Consider the following 12,225-nt stretch of genomic DNA (forward strand, 5'->3'; position numbering starts at 1 on the left):
CAGACAGATGTACGCATACGCAAATACAAATGGTCGTTCAGATGAAGCACATATTGAAATAACTAACCTCATTTCACACAAATAACCTCTACCTATACACCCCACCACACACATACACACATGAAGGATTAAAGGCTTTTCAAAATGTGTTTGCACTTTTATTTGTGCACTTGCCATACTACAAATGTCATATATAGTAAAGAAACTACATTAAATATTTCTCGGTTTTGCAAATAGACGCTGCTTATTCATTATAAATACATACAGTTTTGTATGTTTTACTGTAAGTGTTGGTACAGTATTCTGTCTAAATTGTATTTAACCATGATGCATTCAGGTTGAAATCCCAGTTTCCGTTCCAAAGTTTTGGCCAGAATGATTGTAGATCTACTTGGGAAGGAGCTTTCTTAATGGTCATATTTCGTTCCTCATCTCTCTGTATAATGCTTGTGGGTTGCAAGCAAACTTGCGAATGATACTGGCTCGCTCAAAGATTCGCATGCGATAGCGGAGTTTCTCGCTCATCGTCCTGAGTTCATGTTCTAAAGTGATTAGCTTTCCCCCAAGTGCTCAGTGTCAAGAGTTTCCATAAAGTTTCATTAACTTTTGTCTAAGGTAGAGTTGGTGTGGTGTAAACTCATTTTTCTCCTTACATTTTATTGTTGTAGTTAACCATCCAGTATGGTGGCTCACGTTTTCTTCAAGTTTTGTTTTCTATCTAGGTTGTTTCTGTTTAGTAATTTCGTTATTTTGTTCACTGTAGATTTCTCCTAGGTGTCCTTTAAGAGTAATAGCGGCTGTGTATATAAGAGTATTAATATTCTAGTAATTAACATTAGAACGGTCGATTTTTTTCTCTCACTTTTGTTGGGAATAGTCTGTTGCTCAACGAAAGTTTCGAGAAAGTAGCAAAATTTTTTGCGAATTGTAATTCTAGAATGTTTTTGATTTAAATGTATTCCGCAGTCTTCGCTACTGAGTCAGCTAAATTTGGAGACACTCGAATTTAGCGATGGCGGGAGCGGTGGTTTGTTTACATTATTTTATACGTTGCTTCTTATTTCTTTATTGCCTACAAGGGGCTAAACATAGAGAGGACAAACAAGGACAGACAAAGGGATTAAGTCGATTACATCGACCCCAGTGCGTAACTGGTACTTGATTTATCGACCCCGAAAGGATGAAAGGCAAAGTCGACCTCGGTGTAATTTGAACTCAGAACGTAAAGACAGACGAAATACCGCTAAGCATTTCGCCTGGCGTGCTAACGTTTCTGCCAGCTCGCCGCCTTAGAAGAGGATTATATCGAGATGATGGATCTCTGATATTGCACAACTGGAACCTATAAACAACGGACAGGTGGAGAGAAAAACCTGCACTCTTTCATTAAGAGTGCAGGTTTTCACAGCGGAAACCAACCTCACCCACGCTCACTTCCTAGATGTCACTCAAACTCAAATGTCTCTAGATTTTCAATTCTACAAATCTAATGAAACCTTACAATATAGTCAGAAGTATACAAATCAGCCTAAGAAATTCTTGAAGGAATTAGAAATATATCCTTTCTGCTTTCACACTTAGTTGCTAATGAACAAATCTGTAAGGGCTTTTTGTTCAGAATACTTTAACATCCTATCCTTTAAGGATAAGTTAACAACCATAGATATTTCAGTAAGCGATTAAATATTTGCTAGTATAACCCACCCTTCAGCATACTAGTAGTAACTACAGTTGGAAAAATCTTCGTCACATCTATGTAATCAACTTTTAGCACAAACATTATAAAAATCTCCTAAGCCCCAATTGGCAAACATGGCCCGAAACATTGCCAGTACCGCAGTGATGATGACGTCGTGTCCGCAGTTGATGACTTTCTTGAGCAATAGGATGAAAGTTTCTCCACCAGTGGGATCCAAGCACTGTAACACTGATAGAAGAAGTGTGTGGACCGGAAGAGGTACTATGTTGAAAAATATACTTCATTTGGTCACATTCCATGAGAGTATGAACTTTCCATTCGACCCTCGTACATTTGCATTTGATACAAAGGAAAATTAAGCAATACGCCATATCCCACTCACGCTTCAATAAGTTTTGTTTTTCAGTAAATTTTGCATTATTTGTATGTTAATGAAACATCACTGAAACAAATAGAGAGGTTTAAGTATCTCGAAGCTGTACTCACGAGTGATAAGAAGCAGGAGGCTGAACTGGTTGTTAGAATTAGAATTGCAGGCACTGAAACGGTCATGCACCAACTCCAGCATTCGATCTTCAGAATAAGAGAAGTTGGTAAAAGAAATCCGAACTCGCTATCTTCAATTTGATTTGTGTATCTATCCTCAATTATGGTCAGGAACATTGAGTAAAGACCGAAGCAGTACGATCGCGTTTACAAGAGGTCGAAATGTAGTTCCTTCGAATAATCTCTGGAGTAACGTTACTCGACAGGGTGAGTAGTGCGCAGATCAGCGAGTCTATTCAAAGCTGAGTCGCTGTTTCTCTGCATTGGGAGGTCACAGCTCCAGTAAAATGAACATGTGATTAGAATATCGCAGGAAAGAATCACAAGGCAGATTCTTCATATCGAGGTAACCGGCAGGTGACCTAGGGGTAGATCATGAACGAGATGGTTGGATAATATTCACTACTGGGAATCCAGCCGGAAATTCTAATAATGGTTGCTCCTATGGAGAAGGTGCCTCCTAGTGATAATGAGCGGAGAAGATGGATGGATGGATGGATTTCTCCTCTCGGTCTCATCTTTAAAACATTGTGTATCTTTAACCCTTTGCCTATCCTCTGGATTAAATGTGATGCAAAGTTTCTCTGGCATCTATACATCATATGCGACACACGACCCTGATTTTTTTTTTCAACCACCAGAGTAAATTAGGACTTATGAAATGAAAGCTTTACCTTCCTAAGAGCGTGTGAAATAAGGATAAACTAAAAGTCTGAACACAAACATGGATGTTTAGGACAAATTTATAAAAATGCTTTGGACAATAACAAGCATTTTTATCTATCTAGCTAGCTAGCTAACAAACTAGGTAACTAATTAACAAATAATATCAAACTCAACGTGATTACTTCGAGAAATCTTTATAGCTCACGTCCAAATTCCTGGAATTAAAGCAGGTGTATGTATATATTTTTCAACATTATCTTCAGATTACATTTTAGACTTTTTTTTATTTGTTTGGTTTATTTTGTTTTTATGCTCCCTTTAACATCCCTATTTTCTCAGTTCTATGGGACAGATGTCACTCAAAATTACAATATAAAAGGCCTCACATCCTGCTTTTGACAAACCACATCTTGTGCACATTTCAGTAAGTTTTGTTCCAGGTATATTTGGATGAATTGTCTCCTAATTTCGTAACTCGACCTTAACTTTTGGACTTCGTGTGTGCTTGAATACTCTAACAAGTATCCTTTCTTCTTTTCTATCTATCTATCTATCTATCTATCTATCTATCTATCTATCTATTTATCTATCTATCTATCTATCTATTTATCTATCTACACACATAAACACGCACAATAAGCATCTACCTCCCTCCCTCTCTCTCTCTCTCTCTCTCTCTCTCTCTCTCACTCTCTGTCTATCTATCTATCTATCTATCTATCTATCTATCTATCTATCTATCTATCTATCTATCTCTATCTCTCTCTCTCTATCTATCTATCTATCTATCTATCTATCTATCTATCTATCTATCTATCTATCTATCTCCTTTACTTTATTTTTCAGACATGAAGCTCGTCCTTTTGTTTTTAGTATTGCTTCCCATCGTCTTCGCTGCCAGCCTCTATGATGAGGAGGTCGACAAAAGACTTTCATGTGAGTAAAAACAAAACTCTTTGTGCATTGGAATGAGAGATATTATGTATCTCTCATATATATTAGTATGATATTATTGATATATTATATATATATATATATATATATATATATATATATATATATATATATATATATATATATTAGATATATTAGTATGATATTATTGTTGTTTAACCCCAGGTCAACACCCAAAGCGACGACCTTTCCTTCAGAATCATGCGATCCAATGTCTTCTGCACTTCTTAAGATTACGGATTCTTTTTTTTTTACGCTCTTTTTCTCAATTTGTCCCAAAACGGTGCTCATCTGCCATTTTTACTCAAACATCCCTTTTTGATTTTGTAGCAGTCATTAACGCCCTCTGAGCAGTTCCAACATAACGTTAAATATATAATGAATTTTTATGTTTGGTTGTGTGGCAAGAAGTTTGTCTCCCAGACATGTGGTTTCGGGTCCAGTCTCAATGCGTGACTCCTTGGTCGTCACTGATTCAATATATTCATTTGTCGAAATAGTTCACAAATACCATGCTGCATCCCCCGATTTCAATGAATCCTGGCTCGGGTGATTATATGCTATTTAATGTATATCTGGGGGCCTGACGGGTGCTACTACTTCGGGTCAGAATAGATCTGGGGACAATGGTGGGTAAAAGGTAGTTCTATAGTCCTCAAAACCTTGGAACTCCCGAACAAGAGCCCACTACCGGATGCAGTTTAAAGCCATATCCTGTGTATGGCTGAACGTTACAAACACTATTAAAGGAGGACGGCATTAGTAGAAATCGCTATAAACATTGTTAAAGGTAATAGGTTTTTATTTATCTATTTATCTATCTATTTTATACGAATTAGTCCCAAACAGGGTTTGAAGCCATTGTGGCGTAAGGGACTAGAAAAAAATAAAATAAAGATAAAGAAGGAAGCTATATATTCAAAAGGTGTTGATTGACAGAAAGCTTAAAGAACTAAATCTCATAGTTGAGAAGAAAACAAGACGATGGTGGTTAGTTCTTGAGAGCAGCAGTTCTAGGAATGAGGATATTAGAATAAAAGGACTTATGACTAACTTAACAGAGAAATAATGCGCCTGAGAAGAGAAGTAGATATCACATTTAAAGGATTAGCAGTTGAGCAACGGAAAATTCCCTTGCGGTGCAGGGTTACATCTCTAAGTTCTGTGTTAGAATCTTAATGGTTCCAGTTTGTCGTTTTCGTCTCCCCGACTGCATTCTCCCAATCAGAATACGCGGCCATCTTGTACTTGTTAAACTTTAACATTACAAACATCATTGTACAACAATTGTTCTAATTTCTTTTACAGTAACTGACATAATTAGCCACATCAAAAATCTGAATTTGGACGGCGGCTGTGTGGAAGCTTGTGAAGCTAACGTTAAGAAGTTTTGGACTTTCCTGTGCAGCGCAGCCTGTAAAATGTAAGTCACTGTAAAGCGTATACACACACACACACACACACACACACACACACACACACACACACACACAGTATGTATACATACACAAGCATGCATACATACACGTGCATACACACATGCATACATACACACCACGCATGCACACTCGCACACACATCACACGTGCACATACATTGATTAATGAAGCATTTGATATGCACACACGCACACATACGCTCATATACACATATACACAAAAAAACAATCAAACTACTTTTGTTAGTCGTCCAGACATTCTGGCAATTATACACACGCGCGCGCGCGCGCACATACACACACACACACAAACCAAATCTTTCGTCCTTCATACTTTAAATTCCACAAGCAATTTTGGAAAAATCTAACAAAATATTTCAATTAATGTCTATGAAAAATATATACATAACTTAATATATATTAAAGGCGGTGCTCCAGCATGGCCGCAGTCAAATGACTGAAACAAGTAAAAGAGTTAAAGAGTAAATTATCACTTATGAGTTATTCACATTATGCAATAGTCCCTTTACTATAAGAAGAAGCGTTTAATTTACAAAATGCAATCATTCTAGCTGCTGGTAAGATTGCGAACGGACAGAATCTTTAGCAGCAGGAGAAAATGCTTAGCGGCATTTCGTTCGTTTCTCACTTCTTGAGTTCAAATTCCGCCGAGGTCGACTTTGCTTCTCATTCTTTCGGAGTCGATGAAATAAGTACCAGTTGAGCTCTGGAGGTCGTTGTCATCAAGTAACCCTCTCCCCTAAAATTTCAGGCTTTTTATTTATAATAGAAAGTATTATATGTGCAGGTATTGCGATGGGATTTAGGAGCTAAAAGTTACGAGAACAAAACAGCATTTAGTAGGCCTGAAGCTGCGCGGTGGCAAACTGGTGAAATCGTTAGCACGTCGGACAAGACGTTTCGCGGTATCTGTTCCTAGTTTTACATTCTGAGTTCAAATTCTCCAGCCATTACTGTTGCATTTCATCGTTTAGAGGTGGGTAGAGTAAGTACCGGTTGAACGTACAATTAATAAACTGTCGAATGAATGTAAAAACAATTGATAAACTAAATTTATTTCCTTTGATTTTTTTTTCAGTGTCTTGGCAGGTATCGGCAACTAATAACTGGATCAGTTTCATTCAAAATTCTGTTTTTCATTTGTAACATAAAAATGAAATAAACTTTATCAGACACACAAAAAGAACGTGTATTTCATTTATTTATTTATATATTTATGTTTTTTTTACTACAGTCCTTGGCGAACGAATGCCTTGCGAATGGATTTGATAGTAGACAGAAACTGTAAGAAGCCTGCCGAATATTGAATATTCGATAAATGAAGAATGAACAAGCCACAGCTACACAGAGTCCTTCGCCACGGAAGTTATGAATAAAGTTTGAAAGCGCTTTGTGTTGGTTTGCTGAACAATCTGCACGATGAGTATTATAGTAGGCTTGGTTCGTGCAGAGCCAATCCATTCTCTCGTCCCCCACGCTTGTATTGTTGTGGTGGAAATAGTGTGACGAACCCAGTAGTTATCGAGATGCAGCATTTGTATGCGGAGTTACCTTCTCTTAGATGGTAATAGACCAGCATATACTTGTGCAGAATATGGTCAACTTCGACTGATGGTCGCCTTATGTAAATACTAAACACACTGTATGCGAAAACCAAATAAGATGAGATGATCATGGTCGGAGCGCCTTTTGATCACAGGGCTTCATGATCGGGCTAATTAGCGGTAAACCACCATGCCATCTCACAACGCGTACTTTGTAAGTGGACAGGATATGTTATGAACCTCTGTAATCCTTTTAGATCAGAGATTATATTAACACCATTTGATGTATCGCTCAAGGTGCGTAGCAGAACAGAGTAGTTCCTTGCTTAAGTGCCCATGACGGATCTCATGAAATACCTCCATGATGCACTAAATAGGCCATATATTGGTGGAAATACTCCCAATAAGACCATGTATCTGACGTAGATGACTCAAGTTTCTGATTCATACAGGACAATGAGGGTGACAATTTCCTTATGCACAAGTACCTTCATGTCAGTCCAGTTGACTTTGTCTCGGTTTTGAAAAACTAGACTTATATTTGAAAATGCCCAGTGGTAGTTTGTACACCAGAAAAAACAAAAACAAACAAAAACAAACACGACTGATTAACCCCCTAAAGTTGCAAACCAAATATTTATAGTTTACGGCGATATTGCTGGAAACTAAACAGCTGTGTAAATATCTCTCTCAACACTTATCTTTAATTTACTTGGCTCAGCATTTTGCTCTTTGTTGTATTCAAGTGATTTCAATTGGTTTCTCTTTTGCATGAGAACAATACAGATGCAACTAAATTACGATATAAAATCGTATAAATTACTATATAAAATCCTTACTATTTTATATAAGACACTACATCTCACAGATTGAATCTTCTAATTTCTTCTCTCGGCCTCTTCATAGGAGATACGTGTATACAGAGCCTTCTTTGTCCCTATCTATCTATCTATCTATCTGTCTGTTAGTCTGCTTGATTCTCTGCCTGCTTGCCTGCCTGCCTGCCTGCCTGCCTGCCTGTCACTTGTTTTTACTTTTCAGACATGAAGGTCGTCTTTTTGTTTTTAGTGCTGCTTCCCATCGTCTTCGCTGCCAGCCTCTATGATGAGGAATTCGACAAAAGACTTAATGGTAAGTAAAAACAAAACTTTATAGAAATTCTTTACGCATCAGAATGAGAGATATGATAGTATGATACTGTTGTTATTGATATTGTTGTTGTCCTTGCTGTTCAACCCCAGGTCAACACCGGTCCGCAGATTTTCCGGTTTTCAGCTGTGATAAATCAATGGCCTTTACTAACTGGCTAATCCATTGCATTTTTAAATAAAAATGCTACTTAAGGCGATTAGCTGGCAGAATCGTTAGCACGCCGGGCAAAGTGCTTAGCGACAGTTCTTCCGGTTTTACGTTCTGAGTTCAAATTCTGCTGAGGTCGACTCTGCTTTTTATGACTCAGTGTCGATAAGGTATCAGTTGACTACTGACGTTGATTTAATCAATTTTTCTTTCCTCTCAAATAATTGTTCGTTTTGTACTAAAATTTGAAAGAATCATTCTGCATGTCACTGAAAACTTTGTAAATCACTAATACTCTGTAGTAGTCCCCACTGAAGATTCCAAGACATTTTTTTACTATTTTGCCGATAACAATGAGAAAGGTATAAATGTCATAAAATTTCATATGCTCTTCCACAATAAATTGTTGTTGGCACTCCGTCGCTTACGACGTCGAGGGTTCCAGTTGATCCGATCAACGGAACAGCCTGCTCGTGAAATTAACGTGCAAGTGGCTGAGCACTCCACAGACACGTGTACCCTTAACGTAGTTCTTGGGGAGATTCAGCGTGACACAGTGTGACAAGGCTGACCCTTTGAATTACAGGCACAACAGAAACAGGAAGAAAGAGTGAGAGAAAGTTGTGGTGGAAGAGTACAGCAGGGTTCGCCACCATCGGAGCTTTAGGTGTTTTCGCTCAATAAACACTCACAACGCCCGGTCTGGGAATCGAAACCGCGATCCTATGACCGCGAGTCCGCTGCCCTAACCATTGCGCCTCCACCCACAATAAATATCAACATGATATAGATATATTCTGTCTATTAATTATACTTCTCAACGTTACGCACTTCATTAAATATGTAAGACAAAATACGTATTGCTGGTTTTCGTGCCTTTATTCATCTCCCGGACTGTATTCTTCCTCATAAATGTGTGAAATTCTTGTGCTTATATTAATATTCAACATTGCAAACATCACTATTCAACACTGCTTTTTTTCCAATTTCTTTTACAGTCGGCGATGTAATTCAGCACATCAAAGGTCTGCATCTGGGCGGCGACTGCGTGAAAGCTTGTGAAGCCAACGTTGAGAGGTTCTGGACGTTCTTGTGCGGCGCAGCCTGTCAAATGTAAGTCACTACACGTATGTACGCACACACACGCGCGAGCGCGCATAGAGTTGAGCTCTCTATCATCATTACTACTTAAACATTGCGCCGTTTCCACGTTATAATTGCTATGTAGTGTAGCTGCCCGTGTTACTGAAGTCACGTTTTGAGTTTGGTACTGGATCAAATATTCTGGAAGCTTGAGACCAGAAGTGTCCCGGATATCAGGATTTTCTGGACAAAGCTTAAACTTCTACTTAAAATACGACATAAACTATGAAAAAAAATTTTTAACATTGTATTAAATAGATTCTAATAATACACTTCTAAAGCAATGTGTATTTGATATTCATTAAGTCACTTAAAATGTATACCATACTCGGTCACGTATACAGTTTGATGTTTTTGATGTTTATAGAATGAAAACTAAACGAAGAAAACGTAAACATTTATTTATTTATTTATTGCCCACAGGGGGCTAAACATAGAGGGGACAAACAAAGGGATTAAGTCGATTACATCGACCCCAGTGTGTAACTGGTACTTATTTTATCGACCCTGAAAGGATGAAAGGCAAAGTCGACCTCGGCGGAATTTCAACTCAGAACATAAAGACGGACGAAATACCGCTAAGCATTTCGTCCGGCGTGCTAACATTTCTGCTAGCTCACCGCCTTTCTTTTCTACTCTAGACAAAAGACTCGAAATTTTGGGGGGAGGGGGCCAGTCGATTAGATCGATCCCAATACGCAACTGGTACTTAATTTATTGAACCCGAAAGGGTGAAAAGCAAAGTCGACCTCGGCGGAATTTGAACTCAGAACATAAAGAGAGACGAAATGGCGCTAAGCATTTCGCCCGGCGCGCTAACGTTTCAGCCAGCTCGCCGCCTTTCTGCATTTGTCATTCGATAAATAATGCAATAAATACAATATTTGGTGAACTTTTTTTTTGTCTAAATTCCTCTTTTCTCTTTCTTTGATTTTTTTCAGTATCTTGGGGAAGGGAAGCATAGACTAACCGGAACATCATCGCTGTAAATTCTGTTATCCATTCTATGTAACATAAAATGAAATAAAGTTTCTTACACACATACACACACAGAACGCGTATTTTATTTATTTTATATTCTTTGTTCTGTGTTTTAAATGCCAATAAATTGTTGTTTATTTGCCAGTCTTTTGGTCTTTACTTTTTTTTTGTTTTGTTACTTACGTCCGTGTATGTCAGTTAGCTGAGTGCTTGAGATATCGTGTGGATTTCCGAGTGAGTCTCCGATCGTTCGGATCACGTCACTGATTCAGCTCATTCCTATGACGGAGATATGACATCGGTTAAGTTTGATTTTCACTCTAAATGGTGGCAGAGAGGAAATAATTTTCAGAGGAAATATTCACTCCTAGTATGGACACAAATTCACAATCTTATAACTCATAGCTAAGTAGATCCCAGTTTTGGAATACCGATTATTTCTGTCAACCTCGGAAAGAATAGAAGTCGACTTCAACTGGATTTGAACTCGCAATGACGGTTACAAAATACAACCAACAGTCAATGTATTAACAAAGTTGATATTGATGTTTTTTTTTTAACCCCAGAATGAAAAATAGTTAAATCATTCTATTCGCTTTGCTTAAACTCTTAGTTGGAGTAGATTTACAAACAGTGCCTCCGTAGTCAGGTAAATCGGGTCCTCAGTTACTGTTGAAATTATAGTAATACTATATATAACAAGGGTGGACAACCTTTTTGAGAGTGCGTGCCAAAACTGGCAAAATTTCTGACACAAAATTCTTCCAAGCGCCAACCAAATTTTTTGGGGAACGTATTACGCTACTTGTATATATATATATATATATATATATATATATATATATATATATATATATATATATATATATATATATATATATATATATATATATATATATATATATATATATATATATATATATATATATATATATATATATATATATATATATATATATATATATATATATATATATATATATATATATATATATATATATATATATATATATATATATATATATATATATATATATATATAAAACAAATAATAAATGAGTATATGCATATATACGTACAGGTATGTGCATACCTACGTCTACCTGTATATATAGGTACATATCTAGGTACAGGACATTGCAAACAAAACGTAGACAAGAAAATAATAATAACCAGAGTACAAAAAACACACAGGCCACACAGAGAAAATTTTCCTTCATCAGCTACCCCCATTTTAACACCGGCGTTTCGAAAAGCAGGACAGGACGCATCGTTAAAATTAAACTTGTGCCATGGAGGAATGTCGTGGCGGACAAAAAACAAGACAGGAAAACAAACGGAAAAGGCTATGCGGCCAGACGTGAAAAATGTGTATATGAATGCTGTGAGGCATATATATATATATATATATATATATATATATATATATATATATGATAATAATAATAATAATAATAATAATATTAGGAATAAAAATCCAAATTTACAGGTAAAAGTTCAATTAAATTCAAGTTACTAAAAATTAAATTTTAAATTAAGTTTCACAGTATAAAATATATGTAAATATATAGTTTTAGGGAAAAGAACCAAGGTTCATGAACTCATCGATGAAAATCCACTGTCACATATAGAAAAATTAATAAGCAAAAGCACAGTAAATAATTATAATATAATACAAAGTAAATATCATAAGATAATAATAATAATAATAATAATAATAATAATAATAATAATAATAATAATAATAATAATAATAATCCTTTCTACTATAGACACAAGGCCTGAAATTTGAGGGGAGGGGACGAGTCGATTACATCGACCCCAGTGCGTAACTGGTACTTTATTTATCGATCCCGAAAGAATGAAAGGCAACGTCGACCTCGGCGGAATATATTATACCCATTTATTGTGCTTTTAATTATTAATTTTTCTGT

The 12,225-nt window shown here is 36.6% G+C and overlaps 1 long non-coding RNA gene across 1 annotated transcript; it reads left to right on the forward strand.

Moving 5' to 3' along the window:
• Positions 1–7,702: 7,702 nt before the first annotated feature.
• Positions 7,703–10,360, forward strand: LOC149131986 (uncharacterized). Its single transcript, XR_016244865.1, has 3 exons — positions 7,703–7,999; positions 9,166–9,280; positions 10,252–10,360. It is a non-coding gene; the product is annotated as an uncharacterized LOC149131986 (long non-coding RNA).
• The last annotated feature ends 1,865 nt before the right edge of the window (positions 10,361–12,225 follow it).

This window comes from Octopus bimaculoides, chromosome 18 (genome assembly GCF_046866305.1).
Source record: "Octopus bimaculoides isolate indiv1 chromosome 18, ASM4686630v1, whole genome shotgun sequence".
Classification (NCBI taxonomy): Eukaryota; Metazoa; Mollusca; class Cephalopoda; order Octopoda; family Octopodidae; genus Octopus; species Octopus bimaculoides.